The sequence below is a fragment of the Chlorocebus sabaeus genome, chromosome 9 (genome assembly GCF_047675955.1).
Source record: "Chlorocebus sabaeus isolate Y175 chromosome 9, mChlSab1.0.hap1, whole genome shotgun sequence".
Taxonomy (NCBI): Eukaryota; Metazoa; Chordata; class Mammalia; order Primates; family Cercopithecidae; genus Chlorocebus; species Chlorocebus sabaeus.
This window is the reverse complement of record NC_132912.1, coordinates 121,294,270-121,308,416: the sequence shown is the minus strand read 5'-3', so window position 1 is coordinate 121,308,416 and position 14,147 is coordinate 121,294,270. Positions and strand designations below refer to the sequence as shown.

The window sequence follows — 14,147 nt, the reverse complement described above, 5'->3', positions numbered from 1 at the left end:
AAGAAAAAAAAATGACGTGACATTTGCAGCAACCTGATTAGAACTGGAGACCATTATTCTAAGTGAAATAACTCAGGAATGGAAAACCAAATATTGTATGTTCTCACTCATAAGTGGGAGCTAAGCTATGAGGACTCAAAGGCATAAGAATGACACCGTGGACTTTGGCAACTCAGGGGAAAGAGTGGGAGGGGTGAGGGATAAAAGACTACATGCTGGGTATAGTGTCAACTGCTTGGGTGATGGGTGCACCAAAATCTCAGAAATCCCCACTAAATAACTTATCCATGTAACCAAACACCACCTGTTCCCCAAAAACCTATTGACATAAAATAAGGTGGTACCCTTGCTATGCTAAAGAATAAATAATTTTATTCATTCTTACTTTTTAAACAATGAAAAGAAAAACCTTTCAAGTTATTCCTAATCTATGTAGGCAAACTATGGTATCTCAGTACAATTAATTCACATTTCTCTAACACTGAGGCTGAGCACCTTTTCCATGTTTAGGAGATATTATGCTTGCTGCATTTAATCAGCTCTGCCTTCTTTCTGATAATGGAAAAAATTAAAAATGCAGAAAAGTAGAGAGAATTGGATCAAGTCTCTGGAGCTGTACTGTCTAATAGGAGTTGATGTGGAGATGGGAATGTTCTAGATCTGTACCATCCAATACTGGCCACACATGGCTATTGAGGTCTTGATATGTGCTTCATGCAACTGAGGAACTGAATTCCCAGTTGCATTAACCATATTATGCAACTGGAGGTTCCCACACTCCAGGAGACTCTAAACTATTTGTCAAATGGAAATAACAGAGAGACTTTCTAAAAGTAAATGGTATTTATTTAGGAGTAGGGCATTGCAATGGGAATACATGTGCCATAGTAAACTGTACATATTCAGGGAGGCAAGACAAAGGATTTTAAAGGTATTAGGCTGGGGCAAAAGGAATTGTGTTTTTTGCTATTACTAATACAATGAGAAGGATTACATAATTGTTTTGAGATTATTCTTGGCTATAAGGATCAATAACAAGGGTGACACCAATCTGAGGCTGGACAGACACCGCTGCACAGATGTCTTGGCAGGAGCATTTTCTGTGTAAGGTTGTGATGGCCTTTGTGCAGGGTTGCAGTTTTTGTTACTGGGCATTTATGCACGAGAACTCTTCTCTTTATAGTCGTCCCCAGCTCTATCTGTCAGGGTTTTCTGTTTTTATATATGTATTTTAAAAAGTAGCTTCATTTTGATTTGAACTTTTACATTCTTATTTTAAGGCCCTGTTGCACATAAACTGTTTGTGCCCAGTAAGGCTGAGGTCGTATCAGTTCAGTGGCTATGAACGAAATGGTAAGATGGTAATTGAGCCAGTAGCTACGGTTCAAATTCAGGCCCTATCACATTTCCAGGCTGTGTGACCTTGGGCAAGCTATTCAGCCACTCTGAGCAGGTTTTCTCATCTGTAAAATGGAGTTATTACTAGTATCTGCTCTTAAAGTGTTTTGTGTGTACGTGTGTGTGTTTTACTAAAAGGAATAATTTGGTAAAGTGCACTTGAATCCTGGAAGGGGCCAGGCCCATGGGCATACTCCAGGCTAGTGCTGACCACAGCTCAGTGAATGAGCACAAAAGGTTTTGCCTATGCTTCAGGACCCTTGTAGGCATTCCCTCACTTACCCCATACCACATCTCTAAGGCGTAGCTACTGTCTTTAGCATCACCTGGCAGATGACAGACATAGGCACACAGAGAGGTTAAGTAACTTGCCCTAGGTCACACAGCTAAGGAGTAGAAGTACTAGGCTTCAAACCCAGATCTGGCCGATTTCTGAGCTGGCTCCATTAACCAATATACTAGAGAGTCTCTGGTTGAGGGGCTGTAGTCTCAAAGGCAGTAGTTCTTAAAGTGTGGTCCGCAGACCAGCAACATCATCGTCATCTCAGAACTAATTAAAAATGCAAATGTTGGGGCTCCTCCCCAGAACAACCGAACGAGAAGCTCTGGGTGTGGGGCCAACTGTCTATTTTTCAGTTAGAATCATTTTTAATATTTAAATACAAAAAGTAAGCACTGACTTCGGTGTTTATAAACACACACAGGTCAAACAGCGAAAATGTGCAGAGGAAATGAACTTCTGATCTGTCTTCCACAGTCTCCATTCCACGGCTGAAGCTGCAGCCAGCCTCCCCCTCCTCTTACACATAGGGATTCATAGTGGCCACTTTCCATTACAGGTGTAATGCATTTTTGTCTGTTTCACATTGAGTGCCTGTCCCTCCCCAACAGCTCCATTCTAAAAATAAACAAACAGAAAAGCAGCGGTTCATGGTCAGGGGCACATTCCTCTCACGGGCATCGGTTCCTACCCCACAAGGGGAAAGTGAGATCTTCCAGTTAGGAACAATTTGGTGAAAGGAGTGGCTAGAGCTGGAATAACCGTCTACATGGCTGCACTGTGGTATCAGAGTGAAGAAAAGAAGTCAGCCAGGACAGTGTGGAGGGCACAGTTGCAAGTTGAGTCTTTCCATGAGACAATGTGGGGAAAATTCTCCCCACCAGGTTTAGATAGATCAATGTGTCAAAGTTAAAGAAAAAAATCCAAATAATCAGCAGTTCAAACACTATTGAATTTCAAACTTCTCCCACCAAGACAACTCAAACAGTAGTAACAATCTAGATCTTTCCAGGAAGTGAAGGTAGAGCCCCTGGCATTCCTCCTGGGAGCCCTGTGTTAGGCCCTAGAAGTATCCGCCGCTGCTGCAGTTGCTCCGTTGGCAACTTCTCAATCTCAAAGACAACAGGAAGAACCAAGATCATAAAGGAAGTGGTCCCAGTCCACAAGGCTACCCTCGAAAACCTGTACATATTTTGAGCCACAAAGAGGAAGAGATCAAAAGTGGCTCCAGCCACGGACCTGACCCTCTCTGGAAACATCTCCATCAGGCCCCATAGTCTCTCCGACAGGGACTCCTCTAGCCCCTCGTGGTCATCCTCCTCCAGCTCCTCCTCAGTCTTCACCGCTTTGCCTTTCGGGAGCAATTCATCCGGGGAAGTTCGGAGACAGGGTTTCCCCTGCACCTACAGCGGCGACAGCGGCAACCGTGTAGTCTGTATTTTAAAAAGCCCCCAGGTAATTCTGATGTAGGCTGGAGCTTGAGAAGCAGATCTTGAAGGGCATTCAGAATCTTGGCTTTGAGTCCCAGCTGGTGGGATGGAGGCTCTAAGCTCCTACTCTTTCCCCTGGTCCTCATCACAGCCCCTTCTTCTAGCCCCAGCAGCCTCCCTCTTGCCCCGGCTGCCCTGTGATCTCTGCTTGGACAGGGCTCTCCTGCCCAGACCAGTTGCCCTGAGATGGTCCAAGAAGTAAGTGGTCAGTGAAGGGTGGCCCTGCCTCTGTCCCCCCGGGTCGCTTCTGCAACCGTTACCCTCCCAGCAGTTAGCCCCATGCAAAGTGTGAACTGACACGCCACTCAGTTGCTTTGAAAGCGATGCATCTCCCTGGCTGTCAGCTTGTTGTGACTGTCAGTTTAAGTGACAGAAATCAGGCTCCAGTGAGAGCATCTGCCAGAGCTTAGAGATTCAAGGTCCCCAAGGGAATGAAAGAAGAGGGAGAAGATGAAGACATTTAGACAAGCGTGGCTGCTGGCCCTCCCACCAGTCAGGCCCTGCATCCACACTGACATTACCTGGGGAATTTCACAACACCTGGGCACCTGAATTGAGCTTACCCCAGGCCAATAGAGAACCCCCTGGAGTGGGGGCCTGAATGCTGACCATTTCTCAAGCTCTCCTGGGGTGATGCAAATACAATTGCTTTAACTTAGCACTTCTCAAACGTGAGTAGGGATCTCTGGGGATCCTGTAAAAATGCAGGGCCTGATTCAGTGGGTCTGGGGTGGAGACCACATTTCTGCATTCTAACAAAACTCACCAATTACTTTGCCAAATGACCATTTTGTCTATGTAACCAGATTTCCTGTTTGATTTGGGAAGCACGATATTTAGTAGGTTATTAAAGGGAAATTCATGCTTAAGAAATTTTACTAGCAGAAAGTCAATTGCCAGCAATTCATTTGAGGATTTGAGTTTATGGTAACTTTTCATGTAAGATATTTACGTGAAACTTTACATGTAAGATATTTCAATTCAGCCAGCCAGCCCTTGGCGGGGAGCTTGACCACATAGGTAGGTCTTTGGGTGAGGCCCCAACCGTCCCAGAACCTCCCAAATTCATCAGGCTCTGCCGTCACCTCCTGTACATTTGGAGAATCTGCTGCTAAAAGTATTTGAAAACTAGATCTTTGTATCCAAATGGTGCATTTGACATTTGGGAAACGTGAGGCTCAGAGGAGTTAAGCACGTTGCCTGAGGTTGCACAGCCTAGGCCATCAGCCCAGAGAGATGCTGTAGACCCTGCGGTGCCAACTGAGGCAGACCCAGGCCCATGGCTCAGCAGCCCCTGATGCCCCAGGCTCACCTTCCTGGTGGTGGGATTGCCCAGCTGACAGTCCAGAAGGTGCCCAGACTGAAGGCAGCGCCTGAGGAGTTTGGAGTCAGCACCCTCAATTTCCCCGCAACCCTAGTGCCATGGACTGTCTCCCTCTGAGGCTTGCCTGGTCCCATCTCCCTCCCTCTTGGCAGTGGCAACAAAGGTTACTTATTAATCTTAAGTTCACAGAGGGCTTTAGAGGCCAGAGAACAGATGCCTGTGCCTGCCAGCCATCTGCCACCTTATTCTGGAAAGGGACAATCCTCCTGCAGCCACGAATGACCATTGTGTTGGAACCAAGGTAGCAGCAACATCATCAAAGCTGCAGTGAAGGCAGCAGCTGAGAATACCAGGTATAAGCAACTCAGCCCTCGCCTGGAGGACAAGCATGCACTCCTGCAGGGCTGGACTGTCCCTACCTTGTCCTGGGGGAAGCCACCTTAGCAGGGGCAGGAAGTATCCTGCAGCGGGGAGGGAAAGAGAAGGGAAGGGAAGGGGTATGGGGAAGAAATGCCTATCCCAGAGCCCATTTGCAGTAACTGACTGGTGAGACTCAAACCCTGCCCCAGAAACCAGGAGGAGGATTAGCTCTGCAGCCTTCCCGAGCACCTGTAGATCCCCAGCGCTACTTGTGACCTATTAGACCTATCTATTACAGAGCTGGAGGGTAGGACATGCCTTCAGAAGTTCATCTGCCTAAGCCTCTGCCTTTAGGTGGGCTGGAGACTTTCACGTTCATTGCACAGATGAGGTCACTGAACCCCAAGAGGTGAGTCAGTGGAGGAAGAAAGCCCTGACCTGGCCCCCGCCTTCTGATTCAGGGATGGACTGTCCCCAGGGGTCTTTCCCATATGACCTTTCCTCCCTTGCTCTGGTCTCCCCGTGGGGAACAGGCTGGACAGGACAGGTGTCAAGGGCTAAACAAAGCCAGGGAAATTGGCGTGGAAATGACCAGGAACCTTCTGCAGGGGATTTTGAAGATGGAGCAACTGCTGGGATATGGGGCTGAACTCAGGCCTGCAGGGTTGGAGAGCTCCTGCTGAGGAGATTTAGCTGAGGGCTCCCAGCAGCCTCAGGGGTGAGCAGGGGCAGGCATGATCCCAGCCCAGCTGTGGGAGGCTGGGAACCTTTCTGGTGGGCACTCCGTCTTGGCATGAGGCCTCAAGGGATGCACAAAGACCCGTACCAGACAAGGCTAGCTGATGCTGCTGTGCCTCTGAGGGTTTACAGCATGAGTGGGGACTCCTCCCTGCCATGACCATTGACCCAATCAAAACATCAGATGCAGGTGGTACCAGAGCAATGTCCAGCTGCAGGTCCCACATGTTCCCACTCTAGTCCTGTGAGGCAGAACCCACATCCCTGACAGTTCTGCAGGCGAAGAAATTGAGGTACTGTCATGTTCCCCCATCCCTACCCTGGGACATCTCGCTTTTCCCATTGTGGAGCAGGCATAGCATTAGGACCTACCACTCGGACATAAACTGAGCATTCGGTGAGATGGTCCACAGAAAGGATGCAGTCTGATGAAGCCCCGCTGTTCCATAAGTGATTCTTTGTCATTGTCATTGTCATTGTCTTTGGGATGGGGAGGAATAGGAGATCTTAGAGGAGCGTCCCTGGGGGAGGGAAGAAGAGCTGAGGAGAAGAGGTCCAGCTGCCTACCCCCAAGACCTACAGGGAGGAAGAAACAGAGGCAGGTCATCAATCTCCAGTTGGAAGGTGGTTGGGGCCAGCTGCAAGAAGGATGAGGGACTCTGTCGGGGTCAGGGGAGGGTTGCCCAGCAGGGTGGCAGATGATCTGTCTCAAGGTTTTTCAAACAGCCCTGCCCACCTGTCTCCAAAACCCCCTCATTTTGTAGAGACCCCTGTAGGTTTCTTGTACCTAGCCAGGGCCAGGTACAAGCACCAGCACTGTGAAAGCACGTGGTCTGAACAGGTCGGCAAACCTGCCTCAGCATTTGGCTGATTTTTGTCAACAGCTCTAGTGATTGGAGCTGTGCCTTTCTCATCCTCTAACTGGAAGGGGGATTTTTCTATTTCTGAAAGGGCTGGGCCAGGCAGGAGGGTGGCAACGTAGACAGCACTCAGCCAGCCTAGGTGGCAGTGAAAATGTTTTCTCTGTCCTGATTTGAAAAACCAGCTGAAAAACAGACCACCTCCCGGCTGACTCAGGGCCATTATCACTAATTACATTTATGAGGCACTAACGTCTGCCTAGAAAAGTTCCTATGGCAGCAACTCCAGAACGAGTTGCACGTTGAGGAAGGGAGAGAAGCGGTCTTGCTGCAGACCTGCTTGTGTCTCAGAGGCTACAGTTTTCTGGGAGGGGGCACAGGCTCAGGGGAAGGAAGCCCCCGACCACACTGCAAGGGGGGGCTGTGAGAAAGGGGTCTTATCCCAGGGTTGGGGGAACATGACAATGCCTTCATCCCTGCATAGCTGCCAGGGATGTGGATTCTGCTTTGTAAGATCTTTGGAGACTGGGCCTTCCTACTCCTGGTTCTCAGGATGCTGCTGTCATGAAGTTTCTTTTCTTCTCTTTTCTTTTCAAGATAGGATCTCACTCCATCACCCAGGCTGGAGTGCAGTAGTGTGATTTTGGCTCACTGCAGCCTCAACCTCTAAGGCTCAAGAAATCTCTCACCTCAGCCTCCCAAGTAGCTGGGACTACAGGTGCATGCCATCATGCCTGGCTAATTTTTTGGTAATTTTTGTAGAGACAGGGTTTTGCCATGTTGCCCAGGCTGGTCTGGAACTCCTTGGCTCAAGTGATCCATGTGCCTCTGCCTCCTAAAATGCTGGGCTTACAGGCAAGAACCACTGTGCCCGGCCCTCAGGAAGTTTCTGTTCTAAGGCAGAACACATTGATTTGGACACACATTAAAAGCCTCAATTTCAGAAATATGTAGTGTAAGCTGAATGTAGTTGTTAAAAAGAACAAGGTAGCACTTATAGGAAAGAACCCTAAAAGATATCTACCATATACTACTAGGTGAAAAAGCAGTTTATAAAATAGTGTGTAGAGTATGTGTAGATCTGTTCCAGCTGCTATATACCCAAGACTGGATGGCTTAAACAGATATTTTCTCATAGTTCTGAGGTTGGGAAGTCCAAGATCAAGGTGCCAGAGGGTTGTTTCTGGTGAGGGCTCTCTTTCTGGCTTGCAAACAGCCACCTTCTTGCTGTGTGTTCACATAGCCTTTTCCATGTGTGCAAAGTGAGACTGCTGGTGTCTCTTCTTATAGAGGCACCCGTTTTACAGGATTAGGGCTCTATTCAATGACCTTATGACCTCATTTAACCTGAATTGTCTTTCTACTTACCTCCATAAAAGTCCTATCTCCAAATACAGGCACATTGGGGGTACTGGCTTCCACGTATGAATTTGAAAGGGAAGGGGGAAAGGACAGTTTGGTCCATAACGGAGTATGATCTTGTTTGGGTAAAAAGGTGTATATATATGTAACAGATTTGCCATTGTTGCTTTTTATAACAACTGTGTTTTCAGAAGGGTGGCTCTGGTCAGATGGGGCCTGCTCTGTTCTGCTGATCCCTGCAGGGAGCACCAGGTTGAGGGTGAAGCTGGAAGCATCAGCTATCCTTGCCTGATGGGGAGTGGGCTGGCTTGGAGATGCCAGGGCAGTCTAGGAGTCAGGCAGGAGTGACCACAACATTGGCATTAGGACCCCCATGTATTCCGGAAAGTCAAAATGCCTGAGAGGATTTCCTAAGGACAGTGGCAGGACAGCTGAGTTCTATGCAGGGGGAATTAGGGGGAGAAGCAGGCACAGCACATGGGGCACAGGGTCCACAACTGGGGGGACCAAGGAGCAGAGGAGGCCCCTAGGAACCAGCAGGAACTGGGGACTGTAGTGGGCTATGAATTGGCAGTCTTACCAGTCACATCTGGATCTCTGAGGGGCAAAGGACCCCAGTATATATTAAGTATTTTAGTATTAGAAAAAGATCTAAGAGAAGGAAGACCATAAATATTTTAACAAGTGCTTTGATATGTGTGAGATGGTAGAGAAGGTGGAAGAGATTGGAGTCAGAATTATTTCCTTCTTTGTAAGTTGATGTGTTATCTGATTTTTTATGAGCATGCATTTCTTATATAATCATAAAAACAATGGCTGGGTGCGGTGGCTCACTCCTATAATCCCAGGACTTTGGGAGGTTGAGGTGGGTGGATCACTTGAGGCCAGCCTAGTCAACATGACAAAACCCCATCTCTACTAAAAATACAAAAATTAGCTGGGCATGGTGATGCGCGCCTGTAGTCCCAGCGACTCCTAGGCTGAGTCGTGGAACCCAGGAAGCAGCAGTTGCAGTGAGCTGAGATCATGCCACTGTACTCCAGCCTGGGTGACAGAGTGAGGCTGTCTCAAAAACAGAAACAAAAACCAAAAAACCATAATGGCTCAATTTTCTTTTAATACATCAAGTACATAAGCTGAATTCAGCAATTAGCTATTGCTATTATCTGCATGTTTCTGTAGCCCTAAAATTCAAATGTTGAAAGCCTAACTCCCAAGGTGATGGCATGTATAGGTGGGACCTTTGGGAGGTGATTAGCTTATAAGGGTGGAGCCCTCATGAATGGCATTAATGCCCTGATCAAAGAACTTGCTTGCTCCCTCCACCATGTGAGGACACAGAGAGAAGGTGCCGTCTCTCACCCAGAAAGTAGGCCCTCCCCAGACACTGTATCTGCGGGCAGCTTGATCTTGAGCTTCCTAGTCTGTAGAACTGTGAGAAATAAACTTATTATTTATAAGCTGCCCAGTTTCTGGTATTTTATTGTAGCAGTCTGAAAAAAACCAAGATTGCTATTAAGTGTCCACTGTGTGCTAGGCTCTGTTGTGGACACAGAGATAAACCAGACAGACGACCTTGCTTATGAGCTTAGATTCTAGTAGGAGAGGCAGACAGCAGGCAAGTGACTTCATGATATAATGCAACGTAGAGACTAGTACTCTAAGGGAAAGAAAGCAGAGGGGCTGAGTGGGGGGAAACAAGCAGAAACAGAATAGAGACCTGGGAGCTTCAGGTGGAAGGAAGAGCCTGGCAAAGTCCTGAGGCTGGGATGGCAGATTGGGGAGCAGCAGGGCCCCTTGTGCAGCTGAAGCGGAGTGAGCAGAGGCAGAGTGGGTGCCTGGCGCTGGTGTTGCTGCTCACTCACCAACCAGCTTCTCAGCCCTGGGGCACAGTCCTCAGGGGATCCCTGTGCAAAGGTGGCCCCTGCTGAGAGGTGTTAGTGCTGCCTACCACAGGTTGGGGAGCTTGAACAACAGGTGTTTATTTTCTCATGGTTCTGGAGTCTGGAGGTCCAAGATCAAGGTTTCCAGTGAGAGCTCATTTTCTGGCTTGCAGATAGCTGCCTTCTTACTGGGTGCTCATAGAACATTTCCTCAGTGTGTGTGTGTCTGTGCGTGCACTGAGTGAGAGAGACAGAAATTTGGAGCTCTTGGTGGCTTTTCTTAAAACAAATCCTGGGCCGGGCGTGGTGGCTCACGCCTGTAATCCCAGCACTTTGGGAGGCCGAGGCGGGCGGATCACAAGGTCAGGAGATCGAGACCATGGTGAAACCCCGTCTCTACTAAAAAATAGAAAAAAATTAGCCGGGCGCAGTGGCGGGCGCCTGTAGTCCCGGCTACTTGGGAGGCTGAGGCAGGAGAATGGCGTGAACCCGGGAGGCGGAGCTTGCAGTGAGCCGAGATTGCGCCACTGCACTCCAGCCTGGGTGACAAAGCGAGACTCCGTCTCAAAAAAAAAAAAAAAAAAAAAAAAAACAAATCCTATCAGATCAGGGCCCTACCCTTATGCTTTTATTTTAATGACTCCCTTAGAGGTGCTATCTCCAAATATGACCACGCTGGGGGTTAGGGCTTCAATATATGAATCTGAAGAATTCTACTGTAATTTCCTATAATAGGAGCAAACCCTAGACCAGAGCCTTGGGCTCCAACCAGCTCCTCCATCAATAAGTTGGGTCATTTGGGTAAAGTGAATCAGTTTTCCCTCCTATAGTCTGGGGGACATTATACCTATGCCTCCCTCTTCCAGGGCTGTTGCAAAGACGAAAAGGATGACCATGACATTGTGAGAGAGCCTTGTACGCTGTGAGGTGCTCCACAGTGAGAGGCCTCATTATAGGAAAGAAGGATTGGAAACAATACTATGGAATCCTTGGCCTCAGGGTCACCTTGGGTCAGGAGACAGTATTTACAGGGGGGCCTAGGGCTCAAGGTTTCAGGTACAGCATCTGCACAGACCACGGGCACAAACACAAACACCTAGAAGGCTGGCTGGTCCCATCAGTCAGGGGAGTGGGTGTGAGGAGGACTAGAGGTTGTTCTGAGGACAAGGGACCCTGGAGTTGGCCAGGGAAGTCTGTGTTTTCTAAGTTTTGAAATTATCAGGACAAGTTGAAAATTAAACTTGTTCTTCTAGCAGTCAATTAAAGAACTTAAAACACCAGCAAAACAAAGCAAGCCCAATTTAGCCATAGCCCAGCAGTTTCTGACCTAGGCTGTTGACATTGTTGGTGGGATGGGTGGGGGGAATGAGCTTGGGAAGGATGAAGGGTCTGGAGAGAGATGGGGTGGGGTGGATCTGGTCGGGTGCTCCTGGCATCTAGCAGCTGGAGGCCCCAGATGCTGCTAAACATACTACAATGCACAGGACACCCCACAACAGAAAATTAACCAGTCCAAGATATCAGTAGTGCTGAGGGTAGGAAACCCTGGCATATGTTGGGCTGGATGATTCTTGCTTCTTCTGATTGCTCTGTGTATTGCAGGGTGTATGCCCACCCCACCCCCCACCTCCAAACACACATATGCCCTTAACTCAGAGCTAATCAATAGGAGAGTGTCTCTTAATATCTAGCCTGGTGCCACCTCTTCATCTGAAACACATTCAGGCCAGTTCCAAGCTGCCTGCTCTTGCTTCAGAAGGCTTCTCTTGGATGGAAGAGTCTTGCTACGAGTCTTGCTGCCTTTCTGTTCCCCCTGCTGTTTGTTCCTAGTCTTCCTGAGGGAAAAGTGCAGCTGAAATATTGGCTGTCATCATGGTGAAAAGCTTAGCAGGGGATTGTAGCTGAAGTGTTTTAGCCCAGGTGTGATCAACTGGGCTCTTCAGGAGAGAAACAAGCTCATGTCATCTGTGCTGAATGCTCCCCATTTGGAACTCAGCTTCCTGTCCCCCTTCCCCTCCCGACTCGCCAGCAGGATGGACAGAGGGAGCCTTCTCTCTCTCTGCAAAGGGAGAGCAGAAAGGCAGATGCACACAGGCCTGTCTGTCCCGGGTGCAGGGTCCTTAACAGCTTCCAGGGCTACTTCGCCATGAACCAGGGCTCTCAGGAGTGTGTCTGCCATTTATTATTTGATTAGTCTCTCCAAGGGCATCTTAATTCTTCCTTCCCAGGCACGTACTCCAGCCAGATGGTTTGAGAAATTACGTCTCCGGGCTTGCTATAATAAGGCAATTACTTGAGCAGCATCCCATAGCACAGCACCAAGTCCTGAGCTTCGTCATGGCCTTCATTTCCATCTGGGGTGAGAAAGCACTGAAATTTTGAAAAGCTGCAGTTTTCAGATGACCTGTGTACAGAGATAAAACTCAGGAGGGGCCTTGACTCTGTGGGTGATGTTTGTCCTGTTCACCCTTCTCGGGTCTTTGGAGATTTGGGAATGGTGAGTGGGACAAGCACGGGCTTTGGGGCCCAAGGAATGAAGCTGGAATCCCAGTTCTGTACTAAGTGTGTGGCCCTAGGAAAATTATTTAATCTCTCTGGGACTCAGTTTCCTTATCGGTAAAATGGGTGGGATTATAACCATCCCTAAAGTTTGGTGGACATTTGCTCTTTGTTGGCTGCTCAGCACCTCTTCTCCCTCTTTAACAGTTCCTTGATTTCCTTTTGGGGAATTACCTTCTCCACTGTGTACAATCCCAGAGGGACTTGTACAGGGTGGGCCAATCAGACTGGATGCAGGGACACCCCTAGAATGACCCATGCTCATTCTGACAGGTAGGCCCTGGCAAGACTCCTGAGAGATGCTGTTCCTTAGAACTTGGGATCTGCCCAGCTTCCAGGTCCTCTTCGGATCCATTTATCCAGTCTTGTCACTTCCATGAGCCTAACCAATAACCTGATAGACTCCTTTTTGTTTACATTCCCCAGGGTTAGTCTCTCTTGCTTGTAACCAAGGAGCCCTAAGTCACCCACAGGCTTGTTGGGAGATAGCAGAGAGTGAATCTGTTGTGTGTGTGCCTGCCTCAGAGCCTGGTATACATGGGCATTCATCCAATGGGATTTCTCCCAATCTCTGCCCAGGAGATCAGAGTTTATGAAAGTGGAGGAGATAGCCTGAGACAAGCAACCAGGACAAGGTCAGGCTCACCAGAAAGGGTCGAGGCTCTGTCTCCTGTGAGGACTCTCTACTTCCCTGCTTTGGTTCACCTGTTCTCCTTGGAGAGAACAACTGCCTTGTTCTCTGGGATCCTTTTCTCACTGCCCTCTGACTCCTTAGGGCGAGGGGGAAAAGTTCAGAGGAGGTATTGGAGGGGACCACTAATTCTGAGAGTGGGGGAAGCCAGGCTCTGGTTGGGGGGTACCTGTTTACCTCCCTGCCAGTCTACCAAATGTGTTTATCCGCCCTCCAGAGCAGCAGAGCTGGGATGTTTTTAGACTGCATCTCCAAATGCAGAGATGAGCTGCTTGAAGCCCCATCAATTTGCCTAAACCTTGGCCCTGGCAAATCCTGCCTTTCCCACTAGACAGCAGTCATAGCATCCAAACGTGTCAGTGAGAAACAAATGTTCACTGAGTTGCATTAAATGTGTAAAACCACTTCAGAATCACCCACCCTCTGTTCTTAAAACAATCTATTTTGTGAGAAATTAAATTGCATGGAAAAGTACTTGTCTCTGTCCATTTAGTGTTGCCATAATGGATTTTCTGAGGTTGGGTCATTTATAAAGACAAGGGTTTCTTTGGCTCATGGTTCTGCAGGCCATACAAGAAGCATGGCACTGGCAATTATTATTCAGCTTCTGACAAGGGCCTCGGGCTGCTTCCACTCATGGCGGAAGGTGAAGGGAAGCGGGCATGTGCAGAGCTCACATGGCAAGAGAAGAAGCAAGAGAGCAAGAGGGGAGGTAACATACTCTTCAACAACCAGCTCTTGCGGAAATGAACGAGAACTCACTCATTATCTCAATGGAAGCACTAAGCCATTCACGAGGGATCCACCCCCGGGCCCAAACACCTCCCATCAGGCCCCACCTTCAACACTGGGGATCAAATTTCAATATGAGCTTTTGGGGGAGCAAAAATCCAACCAACCAACCAAAGTACAAAAAGAATATAACCAAGACATGCTGTCACCACTTAAATTAAGAGCTGTTAACATCCTATTTTCTTCCGTACTTGTAAATAAATAAATAAGCATTAGCAATGGAGGTAAAGTCCTGTGAAGCTATGTTGACCAATCCCATTTCACTCCCCACAACCACCCTGAGTTAACCTGGAGCAGGAGGTGACTGTGGATGTTTTCAGTCTGCAATGAGCACACACATACTTCCACGTCCTTGAGCAGGATTCATACGTCTATGTGTGTGCTTTCAAAATGGACACAAATGGCATTGT

The 14,147-nt window shown here is 48.3% G+C and overlaps 1 long non-coding RNA gene and 1 pseudogene across 1 annotated transcript in view; one reads left to right on the top strand and one right to left on the bottom strand.

Annotated features, from left to right (window-relative positions):
• Positions 1–1,408: 1,408 nt before the first annotated feature.
• Positions 1,409–4,626, bottom strand: LOC103216821 (mitochondrial import receptor subunit TOM22 homolog; annotated as a pseudogene).
• Positions 4,627–4,771: 145 nt separating this feature from the next.
• The window catches only part of LOC140712530 (uncharacterized), a 39,714-nt gene continuing 30,338 nt past the window's right edge, over positions 4,772–14,147 (top strand). Inside the window, exon 1 of the long non-coding RNA XR_012094132.1 lies at positions 4,772–4,845. This is a non-coding gene — a long non-coding RNA (uncharacterized lncRNA). The remainder of the gene's footprint in view (positions 4,846–14,147) is intronic.